This window comes from Aulonocara stuartgranti (genome assembly GCF_965226115.1).
Source record: "Aulonocara stuartgranti genome assembly, chromosome: 3".
Lineage (NCBI taxonomy): Eukaryota > Metazoa > Chordata > Actinopteri > Cichliformes > Cichlidae > Aulonocara > Aulonocara stuartgranti.
Genome location: NC_138941.1, coordinates 65,991,164 through 66,001,509, shown reverse-complemented (window position 1 = coordinate 66,001,509; position 10,346 = coordinate 65,991,164). Strand labels below are relative to the sequence as shown.

The 10,346-nt window shown below is 40.5% G+C and overlaps 1 protein-coding gene and 1 long non-coding RNA gene across 4 annotated transcripts in view; both read right to left on the bottom strand.

Annotated features, from left to right (window-relative positions):
• Positions 1 to 10,346, bottom strand: part of LOC309695321 (butyrophilin-like protein 2) — a 148,240-nt gene that overhangs the window by 34,925 nt on the left and 102,969 nt on the right. The window lies entirely within an intron of this gene.
• On the bottom strand, positions 5,193 to 9,876 carry LOC309696489. Its single transcript, XR_014273511.1, has 4 exons — positions 9,724 to 9,876; positions 9,481 to 9,571; positions 5,657 to 5,741; positions 5,193 to 5,325 (listed from the first exon to the last, which is right to left on the bottom strand). It is a non-coding gene; the product is annotated as an uncharacterized lncRNA (long non-coding RNA).

Genomic DNA, 10,346 nt, shown 5'->3' with positions numbered 1-10,346 from the left:
AGCAGTGTTGGTTAAATATGTTTATCATTTTGTGCCCTCATACTTATAGTTCAGGATATACATACATGATATTTTCAGGGCTAAAAATCTTTGTTAAACTCTGTTTCCAAGTATTCTGAATGTTGACATTTCCTCTATAAAGATCTGAAGGAATCTCTAAACACAGTTTTGTGGTTGTGGTGACGTGAGTCACATAAAGAGTGTCACATTTCAGGAAAGCCACAGTTTTGTATATCCTGGTCAGACTGGTTCAGTGTTTGTTTGTTGTTGGTACAGCTGGACTCTGGGTGTGTCAGTGCATATCATCAAATGAGCTTCAGTAAAAGTAAATTCATCAAGGACTAAATGATTAATTGGATATTAACCAGATACTGATAATGAAAATTTTTGCTTCTTTTCCAGTTTATTATTCCTCCACCGAAACACGTCAGCATGATTAGTTAAAAGACAGCAGGACAGGAGAGAAGAGACGAGGAGCAAAGTGTGACCAAGAAGCAACGTCACAAGGTCACATTGTTTCTTTATGCTTGCAGTAAAACAACAACAGAAAATAAACTGTTTAGTCCGTAAACACTTTGAATCATCTCTGGACATAAAGGCCAAACACTGTTGATTTCATAGTAAAGTGCTGAGGATGCTGAAGGAGCTGCAGCGCCCCCTGATGGATGATAGAAAACCACAACCAACAAGCTGACATGACTCAGTTGCACAAATAAATTAAAAGTTTTAAAACACATCTGTCTTTGCTATCAGCAGAGCAGAGCTACTGAATTATTACTTCACATTTCGCTGTTATTAGACCAACTTTTATTTGCTATGTAAATCAAGCTTTTTTGTGGGTGGTGACCAGTGTTGGTCAAGTTACTTGAAAAAAGTAATCAGTAACTAATTACTGATTACTTCCCCAAAAAGTAATCCCGTTACGTTACTGATTACTTATTTTTTTAAAGTAATTAATTACTTAGTTACTTAGTTACTTTTTAAAAACACGATTTACAACCTGAAGAGGTGATAAAGTGATAGATCTTTCAGCCCAATTCTACTTTTTCTACATAATCCATCATACAAAATGTAATCAAATGGAAAAGTCTCTTTTTAAAACTTGTTTTATCAGTTTTAATCTTTTAACTTTATGCATCAAGCAAAAATTTAATTATATGCAACATTCTCTGACTTGAATAAATTTGTTTAACATTTAAACCTATTTTCTACACATACCAGCACATAAAATAAAATATTTTTTGTGTTTACACTCACTCTTTCAAATAGATGGAAGTAAAACACAGCAGAAAATAAATGAAATCAAAGACTAGCGGTCCTGTTGCTCTATTTTCACCTGTAAAGCAGGACTGCGGTAGGCGGAGGTTTACCCTGGTGCAGGTGTGCTGCGGTCAGTGGAAGAATCCGCGAGTTTCTCTGTGAGTTTCCCATTACGTCGTTGTGCACTCGGTGCTTGCTTGGAAGTTTAGGGTTTTTTTCGCTGTAAAAAGAAGTTTTCTTCCCACGCACGATGGACGCTAATGTTTTTGTCACTTTTTATGGAATCAAACTCAAAGTAAGGTCAGTGCTGCACGCTCATACTCTCTCCCACAATCGATATGTGATCCATTGTTGATCTGCACACAGCTGTTGTCTCTAACGGCGCACTCGCTTACCTCACTGTCGTGAGACATTCTCACACAAAATCACGGTTTTAGTAACGCAGGAAAAGTAACGGTAATCTAATTACCGTTTTTGCAATAGTAATCCCTTACTTTACTCGTTACTTGAAAAAAGTAATCAGATGCCCATCTCTGCTGATGACACTCAGATCTATATTCAACTGAAGAGAAGCTGTCCTGCTCCACTAGACCCCTTACTTCAGTGTCTGAGTGAAGTTAAATCCTGGATAGCCTGTAACTTTCTATATTTTAATGAAAACGAAACAAAAGTGACAATTTTTGGACCAAGTAGCAATCCTAGCACCTCCTCATGTTAACCTGCACAGTCTTAAGCCTTTAGCACCGCTCCCAAAAACGGAGGCAAGGGGGAGGAGATCCCGTTTAATTGGTTATGAAAGAGGTCAGAAATTTAAGTTCCAACATGTGTGTTGTCCACGGAAAACAAATTTGTATACACTGGCTTTTAATGCAATATAAGAGTTATTTGGTATTATTGTTATGTACTAATATTATAAGTTATTTGGTACTAGTTATTTTGTATTTTTGTACATTTTTGGACTTTAGTCAAAGTTGCTGTTGTACGGAGCCCCGCAAGGGACATGGGAGAAAAAAGAATTACGATGAACTTTTGCGAGATCTCGCAAAACTAACTCGGGATCTCGCAAAAGTTGAATTCCAACAATGGCGGCAGCTACTTGTAATATTACTCTTTCTTGGTCACAAAATAAACTTTTAAGATATTTTGAGGCGTGAACGTAGCTGTGTAAACTTCAAATATCTGCTCGGTTTACAAGACATTACATATTTGCAAAAGTGCTCCGACGTTTTCGGAGATGTCTGACAGCCACCATCTCGAAGCTAACGGGAGGTCGAGACCTACTACAGCCGGGAGGAACACCGCTCTCTCGGCACAACGTGCCTCGACCTCCCGGTCAGCTTCGAGCTGGCGGCCTCCGAAGAATGCGGCTAAAACTTTTGCGAGATCCCGAGTTTGTTTTGCGAGACCTCGCAAAAGTCCATCTTAATTTTTTTTCCCCATGTCCCTTGTGGGGCTCCGTACTGTTGTAATTAAATGTGCTTTATAAATAAATAAATAAACGATAAACAAATTTAGTTTAGGAGATGGTGACCACAGACTATTGCTCCCTCCTGACTCTGTCCTGAAGTGGTTCAATAATCCACCAGAGGGTGCTGCAAAACCTCATGAGTGGACTACATCTGGTGAAACTGATCTGGGCCGCCAAAGGGCCGTCAGTCTTTGCGGTATGTGGGCCATATGTAAGTTGTGTGCAGCCATGGGCCAGTTATATGCACACTGCTGGCCCTGTGCAGGCCCAGAAAGGTTTCAGCTCTGGCCCCGGATTTTGGCCTAATGTGTACCTTAATCAAACCATGTAATAACAACATGTGCCACAACATGCCGAGACTCTAGTCAGACAGCGAATGGACTGATTCTTATATAGAATCTTATACATACACTTTCTCTAAAGTGAGTGCTTTCTAAATACAATAACATTCTTAACATGCAGACTGGAGGAAACAGGGATTAAACCACTAACCTTCCAATCAGTAGGTGACCTGCGCTTCCTCCTGAGTTACAGCCACCCACTGGCAAAGATGAGTAAACCCTTATTAGGTTTTGGATTAAGTGGAGGTAAATAGGAACATAAACAGTGCCATCATTGCCAGACCTGGCCCACATCTGGTCGACATACACTCTGTCATGACACCAGTTAGTCAGAAGTGCCAGCTTGATACCAAATCTGGGCCAGAACTGCTTGCTATGTGGGATTAACATTTAAACGTCCTGATCTGGGGGATCCTAAGATGCCAAGAAAAATGAGATCCTCCCGTTTGTATCAGTAGCCTCTTAACACCCACCCGTCAAATCCAGTGAACTCTTTAGATTTAGATTCCCATCTATACCTTTATAAAGTATTTTCAGCCACACAGAGATCTTATAACAGAACTGAAACATGGCATTTTTAAAGTTTCTGAAATTGTTAAGAGACTGAGTAAAATGCAAACTGGTTTAATGGTCAACTGTTTAAACTGTACTGCCCTCCAAGGTGCTCAGGAACTTTTACTCATGCACCATAGAGAGCATCCTGACAGGAAACATCTTAACCTGGTTCGGGAACAGCACCATGCAGGACAGACGAGCTCTACAGAGGGTTGTGCGATCAGCTGAGCGCACCATCCGCTCCGAGCTCCCTGACCTGCACTCAATCTACAGCAGGCGGTGCTGGACCAAGGCCAGGAAGATCGTGAAGGACCTCAGCCATCCCAACAACAGACTGTTCTCTCTGCTGAGGTCAGGAAAGCAATTCCGCTCCCTGAAGACCAACACAGAGAGACTGAGGAGGAGCTTCTTCCCGCAGGCGATACGGTCTCTCAATCACACCACCACACAGTACTGACCCACACATATAGTTCTTACACACACACTGGACATTCTGGACATTGTTTTCACCTCTTCACTTAAATCACTTTAAGCATATTTGCACTGCACAAGACACTTACAAATGTGGATTGCACAACACTGGACATTATATTTCTTCATTTCCATTTAATACTTGTACAAAAAACTTTTTGCTGCTGTTATTGTATATATATATATATATATATATATATATATATATATATATATATTTCTTCATACATTCTTATATATTTCTATACTGTGTACTGTGTATTTTGTTGTAGAGTTATTTTATTTTCAACTTTAATTTATATATTTATCTCATTCTTTCCCAGTTAAATTTACCCTTCATTCTAATTTGTGTTGTACAGTTATTTCATTTTTAACTTTAATTTTTATATTTTATTTTATTTATTCCTTCCTAGTTAAATTTACCCTTTTTAATTTTCATATTTATTTCCTATCTTATTCATAGCCTCTTCTTTTTTCTTTAGGTCACGAGCAGTTGTGTAAGCATTTCACTGCATATCATACTGTGTATGACTGTGTATGTGACAAATAAAATTTGAATTTGATTTGTTTTGATTTGGTTTCACCAGTAGATGGCAGAAAACTTTAAAAGTCATTCACGACTATTTCAAGCTTCACTGAGAGGTTTCACAAGAGGAGCTCTGATTCAGGCAGTGTGATCCAGATGGAAGCCCAGACTGAGTCTCATGTTTATCAATTTATACTTTATCACACACTAAAACACTTCATTTCTTTACTTTAGGTCAGACCACTGAGTGTGAGACTATAAATATTGACAGGGTAATGAACACTAGTCAAACATTCACCATGTTAAACCTTCTCTATACTTATATCTTCCTGATAAAGTGCAACTGAACATGCACAATACATACTGTACTGTTCGGTACTGGTGTTTTACTGTGTTTTGCACCCGCTGAATGATGTCCCTGCTGTTTATAGTGTGCCAGTTGAAGCTTAATTTTTATTCCTTATTTCATGGTAAATAAAAATAAGATTGAACAAAGAGGGAATCCCAGAGTTTATTGATCCTGCAGAACTTATATGGAACACTTTTACAGGTTATAGAGGAAATTAAAAAATATAAATAACATGTGGATGTCCTCTGGTCTGAGGTGCTGGGGGAGCAGTTAGAGACCAGCAGCTGGACGTCAGTGGTTGGACTGGTGGACTACTTCAGTGAAGAGTAGACGATGTCTGGCTCTGGTTTAAAGTCTGAACACAAACACACACAGTTCAAAAAACAGCAAATATTATTACAAGCTTTGTAGTTCAATCAAGACCTCCAATCTCCACCTCTCTGCATCACACACAGTCCCAGTTCAGACTTTACTGGGACTAGTTCAGAAATCAATGAGCTGTCGACACTCTAATTAAAGTTCACAGAAGTCAAACCTTGAGCTCAACAACAATTTGACTCTTTAACTGCATTAAATGACATTAAAAAGTCAAACATTTGGTTACATGGTTAGCTTAGCTTAGCACGATGGTTGGAAACATGGTGAGCAGCTAGCTTGACTCGGTTAAAGATAAAGAGCAGCTGTACCTGGGCCTCCTTGTTCTGATGTTTGTTTGTTCATAACTGACATCTTCAGTTCTCACTGCTGAGTCGACTGCAGCTGAATTTCTGTCTGTGTAATAAATAATAGAACACATTTGCATTTCTGTAGGTGCACAACTATAAAACTACATCATCACACTACAGCAAAATGTTTTAATTAATAAGCGGATTAAATATATATTTTTTGAAAGCTCAGCACCTTTTGTACAGTTTTTTTTTCTCTCGTCTTCACACCTTTGCTCTGAAACACAAAGTGACCACAAAGAACTGGGGGGTGTTTCTGTGTAAGGGGCAGGTGGACGACCACAAAGCTGCCAGTGAAGACTGACACTCTTCACCACAGAGTACAAATCAAACACTTTTCACAACATGAGCACTAATATTAGACACACTGGTATGCTGTGATGACTACTGTTATACTAGAATTACTACTTTATTTAAAATAAAATTATATATAAATACTGAGATAGATCAAGTTTAAAATGTCGGAGTAAAAAAAAAATATATATATATATATATATCAAAAAAGGTAAATTTAAATGAAAACTGAATAAAATGGAAACAGTGCTTAATGTAATTAATATTGACCTTGAATGGATGGTGATCTGTGTGGAAATTTTATTAAAATGCTTTTCCAAATTATGTCTCCGTGTTCCCTCCTGTTAAAATAAACAGCTCTGTGTTGAAACACCTGCAGCTGAAGTGTTTCTTTCTATCAGAAACAGGATGCTGGACGACTGCAGAGCTGTTAGCTTCAGTTAACCACAGACCACAAACACACAGTCCAGCTCACAGTGAACAACACTCAGTAAGTGTGAAACATGCAGACGGTTGCACTTGACTAAGTTTTACTTACTACCATCATTTCTCAATGGAACTGACTAAGCATTTCTAATTTTAAATGAAGCAATAAATGTATCACAAAAGTATGAAATTAAATATTGTGATTTCAATGTTTGATTCTTAAAATCTCACATGGTAAGAGTAGGAAACAGTCTTCATATTGACCTTGAACTCAAATACTCAGCAGCCATCTTTGTCATGCATCTGGGCAGATATTTGTGCAGTTATTTTAAAGCCCCGACCTAAATGACAGGCAGGTTCATAGCTTTTAATTGGCAGGAAAAAAAATGCATGTATAGAATCATCAGTGAAGTCTGATAAAACTTGTGTAAATAGATTGGTTATGTTACCCTGACTCAAGATTTACCCCACAGTTATCCTTCAGCTACATCTGTGTGAAGTTATGTGTTATATGTCTTCATTAGAACATTAAACAAAAGGGAAGCTTTTCAGAGCTGAAACATAACCTGAGAAAACCTGCAGTTCCTTCAGTGTTCACAGGTACACATTAAATTCCCCACGCGAGGGAGCAACATTTTAGACAATGTTTTCATCAGCCAGAGAGAAGATTACAAAGCCCTCCCCCACCTTGGTGCCTCTGATCACATCACTGTTATGCTAATGTCGATATTTGTGTGGCCAGAAAGATCCTCAGAGGCACTGCAAGACTGCTTTTCCTCCAAAGAATGGGCGATCTTTACGTAGGCTGCCACACACGACAACACCACAGGAATATAGAGAAAATGTCATTGCCTACATCTCAAAATGCATCGATGATGTCACAGAGACCAGGACTATCACTGTCCGGGCCAATCAGAGACCATGGCTCAGAGGTGAGGTCAACAGGCTCCTGAGGGGGAGAAATGCAGCCTCAAGAGCTGGGGATGAGGTGAACCTAAGAACCCCAAGGGCAAACCTGTCATGTGGCATCAGAGAGGCGAAAAAGGCAGTACTCCAGGAGGATTTCACAGAGCTTTTGTGGCAGCAGAGATACTCTGAGGATGGGCAGAGTATCGTCAGAGTGCCGGTCCCACCTCTTTATGGGATGAGCTAAAGAAATTCTTCTTGAGGTGCAGAACCTGACCCCCACACAGAGGATCCCTTGCCAGTATCAACACATGCAAAGCCCCAGGTCCTGATAACATCCCAGGACGAGCACTGAGGGACTGTGCTGTGAAACTCACAGATGTCTTCACAGACAGCTTTAATACATCACTGAGCCAGGCTGTCGTTCCCGATGACCGATAATGCAATTTCAGCTTCACTCAGCCCTCACACATCTGGACACTAGAGACTCATATGTTAGAATGCTGCTCATAGATTTCAGTTCAGTGTTCAACACCATCATTCCCCAACAACTCATTCCCTGGATCTGCTGGGGATCAGCACCTTGCTGTGTAACTAGCTGCTGGATTTCCTGACAGGAAGACAGCAGACAGTACGGGTTGGCAGAAACACCTCCGGCACAAGAACAATGAATACGGGGGCTCCCCAAGGATGTGTGTTGAGCCCTCTTCTCTTCACACTGCTGACCCACAACTGCACACCATCACACAGCTCCAACATTTTCATCAAGTTTGCAGACGACACAATTGTGGTAGGTCACATCAGCAACAACGATGAGACCTACTACAGGAGTGAAGTTAAACATCTGGCCGAGTGATGCAGCAACAACAACCTTTCCCTGAGAGAAGACTAAGGAGATCATCATAGACTCCTGGAGAACTCACACCCTGCACACCCCACTAACCATCAATGGTGCTGCCGTGGAGGGTAAGCAGCACAAAGTTCATGTTTGTGCACATCTCAGAGGATCGCCACTCATCCGTCCAACAGCTTCTTCAGTATGTTGCCATCAGGAAGGAGACTGAAGAGCCTCCGGGCCAGAACCAGCAGACTGAGAAACAGCTTCATCCATCAGAGTGTCTCACACACGAACTCCACACCTGCACTCACCTTGTTAGAGTAGACGCTTTTGAGATTGTCATTTGTGCTAAGATATATATAATCATTGTGTGTATGTGTGTTACTAGGTTTTATAAGCTTCTGTGCAGACATGAGAGCAGCCTCAACGCTATAATTTTCTGTTATACATTGTGAATCCAGAAGGTTCTATTCTTCTAAGGTGCAAGACTGTTTATTTCTGCTCTACACACATATACACATGTCAGCTCATTGAAAGGTTGCATCCTGTACAGGGCATCTGGAAAGGTTTATAAGAAACTATGCCTATGTATGTGATGGCGAGGAACACACACAAACACCCAGGAAGGCAAATACCTTGCTAACACACACATGCCCGCTTAAGACTGTCACGTGTTCAATCGAACTATTTGTAACTGCATATTCATGTAATCACTTGTCAATTAAAGAGGCAGGAAAGGGGAAGTCAGCCCAGGTTGGCTAAGTTCAAGTGAAGACTAAAGAGCTCTTGACCTTGGCCGGCTTCCCTCGCGAGAGAAAAGACAAAGAGCGCCGTCTTGTCCTGTTTTGCCGTGCAATTGATTGTCTCTGTTCCAGTGGGGTTTGTGCCTTAATAAACCCAACACTGCTCTTCCCTCTGAACTCCTCAAACATACAAACTCTGACCCACCACCATTGCCCTTTCACTGACTGCCCCACCCCCACTTGCACACGACATAGCCACAGTCACTATGATTGTGTTGGACACTGCTGTTTATATAATTGTATGTTATTGTGTGATGTTGTAAATAAGACGTTTATTTTATTTGTATCTTTTTATCTTCATATTAGTTTAGTGTACACTGAGGGCCATGAGGTATTGTCAATTCAAATTCTTGTGTGTGACTGTACATATGGTCTTTGACAACAAAGCTGACTTTGACTTCACTTTTGACCAATGCAGAGAAGAAAGAAAAGAGATGAGACTGATCAACATGTTTACTACGATAACAAAGAGCTGAAATCTCAACATGAACTCTTCTATGATGAAAACACAGTACTACCTCTGCGTCGTCTGATTGGCTGTTTTTGAAGTTTTGACATCACAGTACATGACATAAGTGATGATGTCATCTTCTTCAGCTTCTTTTCCATCTGTTAAAATTTTCCAAAATGAACAATTATATAAATTAAATATCTAAACAAAGATTACATTTAGGTTAAGTTGTTACCGTTATCTTAATGAATGTGAACTTTATTCTACTAAACAAACAAACAAACAAAAGATCAGGAAGTCTGAGTCTCACCTTCAGGTTTCCTGTGAACACATCGTCTCACCAGCAGAACCAGTAACACCAGTAGAACCAAAACACAGACTGATCCAACACATGAAAACACAGAGAGAACAGGAGGAGAGGTGGAACTAGGTTGAGGTGTGGATGTAGGTGGAGGTGTGGTGGTGTGTTTCCCTAAAATAAAGCAAACACAGTCATTAAGTTGTCGTCACATTGTGAATGTTGAAAGCTGCAGAAACACAGACAGGTGAGTGTGTCACCTGTGACAGTGATCCAGCTGGATGGAGACTCTCCATGACCGCTGATGTCACACTTGTAGAGGCCTTCATCAGACCTGGAAACATGCTGGATGGTCATGTGACCTGTAGGCTGCTTCCTGATGAGGGAGCCATCTTTATAGAAAGCAGCTGGGAGGTTGGAGGGAGTGGTCTTTGTTTTACAGAGCAGAGTGACGTCATCTCCCTCCATCACAGGGAGGACAGGACTCTGCAGGATCACTGATCCACCTCAACACAGAGACAAACTACAGCATTTCATCCATTTACACACAGCTTCATCAACACTAACTCCACACACTCAGCTTACCAGTGACTGTCAGGTTAACCATGTTACTGATGGGACCCTCTCTGGACTCA